Raw genomic sequence first — 10,000 nt, 5'->3', positions numbered from 1 at the left:
CACCTTGAAAAGTCTCCACAAAGTTGAATCATGTCGTACATAAATTCTTAGCTGAACTCGGATTCGAACCCACGACTGTAGCAACAAACTGGTTTCAAAACCTGGACACTACGAACCTGCCCCTTTTCATTAAAACACTACGTATAAAACAAATATACATCGGCAGAAAATTCCATTACATACCAACAGGCTTGAGTCTACAATGCTCACGTAAAAACTCAGCAATCTATCCAGCAAATTCATCCGTTGTGTAACTCACGCTGGATTACATTCTTCACGACTTTATTAAATCGCTCGCAGCTAGACTCACAGAATGATTAGGATTCGATCAATCTGTGGCACAAAAACAAAAACTATTTATGTGATAAACTGGAAAAAGGGGGAATTAAGAGGTTACACACCTCGTCTCAGTAAATATTAAAAAAAATAATGGTCTCAGTTCGCGGTCATGAAAAAGGTTGCTGAAGCTCACATTGTTCATGATCTGTCGACTTCGAAGGTTAAGGTCAGCAGTGTCACTTTTAATATCCACTGAGATTCGGCATGTAACCTCTGCATACACCAGCTTACAAATCCGACTTTGTTCAGTTATAAGATATACAAATGTGATCAAAATAAGCTTGTTACTCCTTGTAGGTGAACAATACTCTTTTCGTAATACACACCAAACAATGTGCCCACTCAAAAAATCATGCACATGCGACCACACACACACACACAACCAGTGTTGTACATTTGTATATACTATTTTGGCGTTTTTAACATTGTAATGTATTATTGTCCTTACCGTTATTCAAACAGATTTGAAAATGAAGTGTCTATTTATAATGTGTTTTATTGTCACTCTCGCATTGGAATTCATTTCAAATTGTTACATTACATTTTAAGCATTTATGAATGGATCGATTGGAGATTGGATTTCCCTTCTTTGAGTCATGTGACGTCAGAGGCCGACAAAACTTTATAATTTGGCTTTTCAGGTTGACCGAAACTTCAAAGGAACTCCAAAAAAAAAAAACGTCATGTGTTTGATTGCATGTGTGTGTGCTGTTCAATGTCAAAACAACAACAAAGTGAGTACATGACGTGTGTTTTGTAGTTCCTTTGAAGTTTCGGTCAACCTGAAACGCCCAAATATGAAGTTTATGTGTTTGATTGCATAGATTGCATGCATGTGTGTGTGTGCTCGTTCAATCGTCAAAACAACAACAAAGTCATAAGTACCTGAAAGGAATTCGATCGATACATAAATGTCATTTGCGTGTTTGACCAAAATATGACATTTTACACAGATCTCGACAGTCATTGTTCACCTCGACCGCTAGCGCGGTCTCGGAGAACAATGACTGTCTCGATCTGTGTAAAATGTCATATTTTGGTCAAACACGCAAATAACGTATAATATTCTCCTGTCATCAGAATTTATCGTTAATGGGTCCTCCATGGTGTTGCTCCTCATACACGGCATTCCATAGTATGTCACAGCATATACACTGTGGTCAACACAGTTCCACGGGGGTATGGTTTAAACAGTGTTTATTCAACAATTCATAGGGGGTATGCAGTGCCTTTGCTGGTTGATGACGGTGCAAAAGACATTGCACTTCTACTTAATGTGTATGATTTTACACTTCTGACTTGGAAGCTAATTCAATACGATGCTGGATTCTACTTCATGTAGTATTTACACATAGTTAAAAATAAACTTTCTGCTGCTTTGTCCCATTATCATATTTCGTATCCGTATGAATGCGCATGCAAGTAATTGTGTATAAGTGTGCGTGTGTACCTGTGTAATGTCATTCTGCGTTGTTTGTGTGTGTCTATGCACGTGTTTGAGTATCTGTTTATACATATATATGCAGTCTGAAGTCAGTGAAGACGAAATACTAGCAGCAGAGAAGGTTGAAGAAGAAGCAGCGGACATAATATGCTTTTACAGACCGACAAACAGACAAGCATACCTAAACAGAAAGCAACTTCTCCAGTGCTCGACAGCTTAAAACAATTAAGTAGTGACTGGGTGTAAAAACTGATTCCATCGTGATGTCCACGAGGAAAAGAACTTTTCGTACAGAAACTCGTCACATATGTGTGTGTGTGTGTGTGTGTGTGTGTGTGTGTGTGTGTGTGTGTTTGTGTGCGTGTGTGTGCGTGTGTGTGCGTGTGTGTGTATGTGTATGTGCGTGCGTGTGTGTGTGCCTGTGTGTGTGAGTGTGTCTGTCTGTGTGTCTGTCTGTGTGTCTGTCTGTGTGTGCGTGTGTGTGTGTGTCTGTGTGTGTGCATGAGTGTGCGTGCGTGCGTGTGTGCGTGCGTGCGTGTGTGTGTGTGCGCGCGTGTGTGTGTGTGTGTGTGTGTGTTGGGCATGTGTACGTGTGTGTCTGTGTGTATGTGTCTGTGTGTTTGGTGTGTATGCATTTATATACCCCCCCCTTCCCCGTGATCGTACACTATCACCTGTAACCTGTCTCACCCTCACATACCCGCCAACAAGACCAGTCATCCAGAGAACTGTCGGGAGTTGTTTTCCCTACATGGAGAAGGGCAACGTGACCTTGACCTGTACTGTGATCTCTCCCGGTAACCCGGATACGACATTGAGCTGCAGGGGCGGACGAGGGGGGTGGAAAGCTGATTCTATGACCATTTCTAAGTTCAAATGGCACCAGATGGCACCATTTTGCTTCTTTAGGCCAAACATTTTCCGGGGGGGCATGCCCCCGGACCCCTCTAGCAAATTCGGGCGCTTCGCGCCCATCACATTCACTTTCGATTCAAAGTGCCCCCCCCCCCCCCCCCCCCCCCTTACAAAGCAACTGATCCGCCCCTGAGCTGGTCAGATTCAAGGGCCATAAATGATCGTCTGCAGGTGACCTCTGTCGGCAAGGGAGACAACCTACGTAACATCACTTGCCGTGGTGTCAACGCCTTTACACAACATAAAGGGAGGGAACTGCTTGACGTTTTCACTCTGCGTGTGTACTGTGAGTAGACCTTGGTGTCTGGCTGGGTCAGCAACACGTGACAGATTTCCCTAGAGCACAACAATTAACTTCCTTTTTTTGTATCAGGTTTGCCATTGTGATACAGACTACCATGGGATAATAAACACCAATTGCAAAATAAACAGCACCAACCACTGCAACGGCAAAACCTTCGTCAACAGGAACAGCAGCAGAGCTACCGTTTACAAACTTCTCAGAAAGCCTTTTACGATACAATGCTGCACTTTTGAAGCTATCGGAATGTTTGTTTAACGCATATTGAGCTTTGCATTCGGAGTAGGGTAACGTGAGTTTCAGAATCTTTCTTTGAAATTATAACAAGTCGCGTAAGGCGAAAATACAATATTTAGTCAAGTAGCTGTCGAACTCACAGAATGAAACTGAACGCAATGCAACGCAGCAAGACCGTATACTCGTGGTCCACCGCTCACGGCATAGGCAGTGAAATTGACAAGAAGAGCGCGCGAGCGGGGTAGTGGTTACGCTATGCTGCATAGCACGCTTTTCTGTACCTCTCTTCGTTTTAACTTTCTGAGCGTGTTTTTAATCCAAACATATCATATCTATATATTTTTGGAATGAGGAACCGACAAGGAATAAGATGAAAGTGTTTTTAAATTGATTTCGAAAAAAAAATTTTGATAATAATTTTTATATATTTAATTTTCAGAGCTTGTTTTTAATCCGAATATAACATATTTATATGTTTTTGGAATCAGCAAATGATGGAGAATAAGATAAACGTAAATTTGGATCGTTTTATAAATTTTTATTTTTTTTTACAATTTTCCGATTTTTAATGACCAAAGTCATTAATTAATTTTTAAGCCACCAAGCTGAAATGCAATACCGAAGTCCGGGCTTCGTCGAAGATTACTTGACCAAAATTTCAACCAATTTGGTTGAAAAATGAGGGCGTGACAGTGCCGCCTCAACTTTCACGAAAAGCCGGATATGACGTCATCAAAGACATTTATCAAAAAAATGAAAAAAACGTTCGGGGATTTCATACCCAGGAACTCTCATGTCAAATTTCATAAAGATCGGTCCAGTAGTTTAGTCTGAATCGCTCTACACACACACACACACACACACAGACACACAGACACACAGACACACACACGCACATACACCACGACCCTCGTTTCGATTCCCCCTCGATGTTAAAATATTTAGTCAAAACTTGACTAAATATAAAAAGTAAAGTTTAAACGCTTGTCCGGTTCCCCATTCGATATAGGCGGTGGTGGTACCTGACGTCAGAACAGGTCGAATCAGATTCAAAGAATATGATTGTCAAACTAGGTATGTTTCTCATTAACACACGTACTTCATGTATTGAAAATATCACTGTCAATTGCAATCATAATTCTTAAAAATGTTCCTTGTTGCCGCACAGAACCGTTTAAAATACCCCTCGTTGAATGCATTTTTTGTTGGAAGCAAACGCGTTGTTGTAGAAACCAAAAAACAGAACACCCCCCCACACACACACACACAGACAGACAAACAGACAAACACACACACACTCTCTCTCTCTCTCTCTCTCTCTCTCTCTCTCTCTCTCTCTCTCTCTCTCTCTCTCTCTCTCTCTCTCAAAAATGTAGCTAAGCGCAAAAACCAAATTGCTTGGGAGCTGCTTATTCCAATGGTTGTTGACCAGACACTTGCATTCTGCGACAATCAGTGCAAGGGAGTTAACACCGTATGGAGTAATGAAAAGCCTGTGTCGAAGGAGAATAACATTAATTCCCTTGGACGAATTCATTCACTCCACACGAGTGTGTTCCCTTGAATCTGTAGGCAAACAATAAATGGTAACGTGTAACAGAAAAAAAGTTGAAATTCAACAAGATGCATGAAGTCTTGTTAACCTGAAACGATTTTCTAAATTGTATCAAAGGCTGAAACAGCTGATACATCCGTTTTTCACACACAGGGGAACATATACCGACAGACAGCTCTAATGGTACAGAGCGACACACACACACACACACACACACACACACACACACACACACACACACACACACACACACACACACACATAAACACACACAATCATGCACTGATACAATCACATCACATGAATAAGCACACATCAATAGGAATGTATCCCAGTTTAATTTGCGAAATAATTGTAAGCACAGCATGAATTGCGTGTTGTACTATCTAATATAATAGCAGTTGACAGTTGAACGTTGTGCAAATATAAACACAATTTTGTTACAAATGTGAAAGTAATGAAAATGCAGATAAAAAGGACGCCATAATTTAGGTGTTACAATAAGAATGACGTTGCAAAATCAAGACTACAAAAAACTGAATCAAGGAACTTTTAAACGAAACGCATTGACATATTCCGCACTTACGTTGTTTTTTATTTTTTATTTAGGGGCGGGGGGTGATGTTTTTTGTTCCTTTTCTTGATGGGTTTTTTTCCTTTTTTTTTCTTTTTTTTCTGTTAGTCCTGTGTTGACAGCTCTTCGACAAGCGCTTAGAACTGTACGCACGGGATACGCGCGATATAAGCTTCTTATTGATTGATTGATTGATGTTCCGACTCTCATGCATAAATAAACATGCCCTTTTCACTGTCTGTTGTTGTTCATTGTCAAGACTAGTAGGTGAACTATGATGTCACTCTTTTGTAATTGGATTGACTCAAACGTTTCATAGCACATTTTAGCCCTCCCAAATTGAACCTCTTGCTTTTTTCTGAACCACCTTGCATACATAAATTATCCAAAGGCACCATATTGTGTTTGTTTGTTCGTTCATGGGCTGAAACTCCCACGGCTTTTACGTGTATGACCGTTTTTACCCCGCCATTTAGGCAGTCATACGTCGCTTTTGGAGAAAGCATGCTGGGTATTTTCGTGTTTCTATAACCCACCGAACTCTGACATGGATTACAGGATCTTTTTCGTGCGCACTTGGTCTTGTGCTTGCGTGTACACACGGGGGGTGTTCGGACACCGAGGAGAGTCTGCACACAAAGTTGACTCCGAGAAATAAATCTCTCGCCGAACGTGGGAACGAACTCACGCTGACGGGCACCATATGAATTGAAACATCATTTAAAGGGAGCCTGGATGGTTCATGTTACTACATCTTACTGTTGAGGCAATCTCCGAATTAAAAAAAAATGTTTGAAAAAACGTTAAACTAAATCCACTAGACCTACATACTGAAAAGCTGTAAAACTGTGATCCCATGAATTTACACCAAATATGAACTCATTGATTCGTGTGGGTTATTGGCATTTCAGACGATGGCATTTTTTGGGTCACCCGGTAAGAACATAAGCATAACAATAATATTGAAAAATAAAAACTTTAAAACTCTGACGTGACAAGGCAACCTAAACAAAATATGAGAATTGCTTAATCAATCTGATTTCGAAATAAAAACACACAATTAAAAACAGTTCCATTAATTTGCAGAATATTATTTCTGAGCAACAGAAGATTAAAAGATGCTCTATTCTACCCGTCATAAAAAAATATGCAGACACGTTTAAGTTTTAATGAGGCCCTCTATTGTAAAACCAGTTTTATCACACACAAAAAGGTCATTCATTCCCCTACCCTATTCAACAAACAGATCGATTTTAAATAAAACAACAATCAAACAAACAAACCAAAACACCTTAATAAAAACAAAAACAATAACGACATATACGAACACACTAAAAGATCTATACGGTTTGAGGTCCTGATTTGACCAATATGGTCCGCTGGACCCAAAAAGCAACAACTAACTAACTAACTAATCTATACGGTTGAATAAAATGCTTAAACAAATGCAGCATGATATTGTTTTAAAAACAACTAAATAACGCCCTAAAGACGACAGATATGTACTACGTACGTGCATAAACGTGTGTATCTTTGTGCCACTGTGTATGTTCGTGCGTGCGCGTGTTTTAGTTTGTGTGTGTGTGTGTGTGTGTGTGTGTGTGCGTGCGTGCGTGCGTGCGTGCGTGCGTGCGTGTGTGTGTGTGTGTGTGTGTGTGTGTGTGTGTGTGTTGTGTGTGATAATCATAATATAAATATGTCTGATGGAAGATAACGTTTTTGGTCATCTGCGGGAAGAATATCATCATAGGTTTTATCTTTATCGACTTTCTTTCTTTATTTGGTGTTTAACGTCGTTTTCAACCACGAAGGTTATATCGCGACGCGGAAAGGGGGGAGATGGGATAAAGCCACTTGTCAATCGTTTCTTGTTCACAAAAGCACTAATCAAAAATTTGCTCCAGGGGCCTTTATCGACTGAAACTGGAGGTCGAAGTTAGTAACAATGAACCAACAGGAAATGATCATTTTAAATCAATACAAAAAGCGTATCATCCAACGTGGCTTCAGATTAAGATTTTGTTTGTGTGAGTCAACAAAACAATGATTCCGAGTCAGATACAGTTGCGTTTGTCTGTCATTACTTACCTTCAAAGGGCGAGAGATGGACAACGGCCACTCTGTGATTGTCCCTAAATCGTCCAAACACTTTTGCAGCATTGAGGTGCAAATACCGTCACTTTGGGACATTTTTGAACAACGAATAAAGCGAGGTCGTTTTTTATTGTCAATATATACATTGGCATGTTGCCACTTTTGGATATATAATAGCAGACACATGGACAATCCCAATTATACAAGCCCTACAATTTTGTTTTGCAACTGGGTTTTTTAACTTTCTATTTTTGTAAAATCTTTTGAATTCCTTCTTAAACAGAAATACAAAGTCTGCCTGTCTCACTTTTGATGAATATTGAATGAACCGTAAGAGTTAAAGGATTGTGTTAACGAGTTGTCAGTGGCTCTTTTCCAAACATAAATGTTAACATTTAAATTACTTTTAACAGCAAACAATAATAAACAGTGGCTAGAGAAAACGATGCTATAATTAAGAAACTTCTTCTCCTTCGTTCATGGGATGAAACTCCTACGTTCACTAATGATTTTGCACGAGTGGGTTTTGACGTGTATGACCGTTTTTACCCTGCCATTCAGGCAGCCAAACACCGCTTTCGAGGGAAGCATGCTGGATATTTTCGTGTTTCTATAACCCACCGAACTCTGACATAGATTAAAGGATCTTTTCCGTGCGCGCTTGGTATTGTGCTTCTGTGTACACACGAAAGGGAATAAGGCACTTGCAGGTCTGCACATAAGTTTACCTGGGAGATCGGAAAAATCTCCACCCTTATTCCGCCAGGCGCGGCCGGGAATCTAACACCCGCGAGCTTCCGCATACGAAGCTAATGTTTTATCCACAAGGCCACTGCGCCCGTCGAAATAATATCCCATTAAAGAAAGAAAAAATGCTTGATATAACTCGTGATGTCCCTTTAAAGTGGAACAGTCCTCGGTTGTTCAATAAAACACGAAAGAACAAATTAAATCGTCCAAGCTGGTCGTTTTTGTTTCAAAAAGGGGTCCTTAACTTTTTTAAGAGTATATATGAATCTGGTTTTTTTGTTCTACCCTCAAACGATATTCAAAAGAAGGTTGAGTTCTTTTTTATTGACCCAAACTTGATCCTAATCGACCTGACGTTTTTATTCATTCAGTGATTCAATCCTAAGAATATCCCAAAACAAACTTGCCCCACCCCCATTACTAACCTAAAACTCAAAACTCTCAACATTTTGATAAAAAATAAAGACAAAATAACAACAACAGAAAAAAACATCATAGTTGGCCAAGGCAACAAACATGTGTACTAAGACACTTGAGTGACCTCATTTCAGACACAATGACATCATAGAGTAAGTAATGTCATCAAAACTAGTCTAGCAAAGAATAAATCACCCCAGACACTAAGCTGTGACCTCAAATTAAACAATAAAAGATATAGGTTACACACTTCGATTTCTAAATATCGTGCATATTTTCACTAGGGTCGATTTTCAGGTATTACCTGAGCCTCTGGCGAGGTAATACCTGTAAATCTACCCGAGGGAAAATATGCACAATATTTAGGACGAGGTGTGTCAGCTTTTTATCCCATTACTCCGACGTTTTCATTAAAAAACACCACTTTTTGACACAAACTCTGCGAGTGCCTGTTTTCTGCTGGCCAAACCTTTAGCGACCGCAACTCGTGTCATCAAATTCATGTGCGAAACGAGTCCCCTTTTGTCTTTTTGGTAAACGCGCCATAAAACGTCTGCTTTTGTATTTAGTCATCAATACTGCTTAAGAAAACAAATTGCAGAGATTGTGCAGTTCAATGCATTTGAAACTGTGCAGTTACCGGCCGGTTTCAGTCGGTGACCCAAGTCGGTTGTCAGAGGCATTCGCCAAAAAGACTGCGTGTGTGATTTTACAAGCGATGAGGATGATTGCTGAATGTGTGCTTATTCGAGCTGTTGTGCTTCAGTGTTCAAATTTGGATTACTTACTTCTTCAATCGTCATTTATGTGAGCCTTACGTTGATGTCTGTCGTTCAGTCTTAGGCCAGTAAGTTATCTGTACTGTACTGCGGTAGTTTTGTTCTGCTGGTCTATTCAATGTAGGTCAAAACTTGTAAATCTTTCTCCCTGCATGACCTGAACCTAGACACCGTTGTTTACTTTAAATTTGAAAAATAACACCCGCAAGATCCGACCTTCTTTGCCACCTTTTATTTTAACCGTATCTCCAACTTTGTAAGTGGCAATTTCCATGTTGCTGGTCAACTTGATCAGTAAGCTTAGCCGGTGATTCTGTATATATATAGCAAACGACAGATCTGCAGCAGACGGCAGCTCTGCAGCAGACGACAGATGGGACACCCTTGTTCTGTTGAACCAGATTTAGCAATCAATGCTCTAAAAGCGATAGCAAATGAACAAAACTGTAAGCATACTGTTTTAGTTTAATTCTTAGTTCGTCGGTCAGGATTTTGTTGTCGGGATTGATCCAAGCGGTTGCCGATGAAGAGTACTAGAGTTGTGCGCCTTGAACCACTGTCTGTCTCTATCGCTCTCTCTCTCTCTCTCTCTCTC

General features: G+C 40.2%; 1 protein-coding gene and 1 long non-coding RNA gene across 2 annotated transcripts in view; one reads left to right on the top strand and one right to left on the bottom strand.

Annotated features, from left to right (window-relative positions):
- LOC138956027 (uncharacterized) overlaps positions 1 to 1,725 on the top strand; it is a 2,921-nt gene extending 1,196 nt beyond the window's left edge. Inside the window, exon 2 of the long non-coding RNA XR_011452470.1 lies at positions 1 to 1,725. This exon is cut by the window's left edge and continues 621 nt beyond it. This is a non-coding gene — a long non-coding RNA (uncharacterized lncRNA).
- A 3,385-nt stretch (positions 1,726 to 5,110) lies between these two features.
- The window catches only part of LOC138956030 (uncharacterized), a gene marked incomplete at its 5' end in the record, with an annotated part of 20,963 nt that continues 16,073 nt past the window's right edge, over positions 5,111 to 10,000 (bottom strand). The window contains 1 exon segment of the mRNA XM_070327498.1: positions 5,111 to 10,000. This exon segment is cut by the window's right edge and continues 1,018 nt beyond it.

This window comes from Littorina saxatilis, unplaced genomic scaffold (assembly GCF_037325665.1).
Source record: "Littorina saxatilis isolate snail1 unplaced genomic scaffold, US_GU_Lsax_2.0 scaffold_727, whole genome shotgun sequence".
NCBI lineage: Eukaryota > Metazoa > Mollusca > Gastropoda > Littorinimorpha > Littorinidae > Littorina > Littorina saxatilis.
This window is presented reverse-complemented; position numbering and strand designations above follow the sequence as displayed.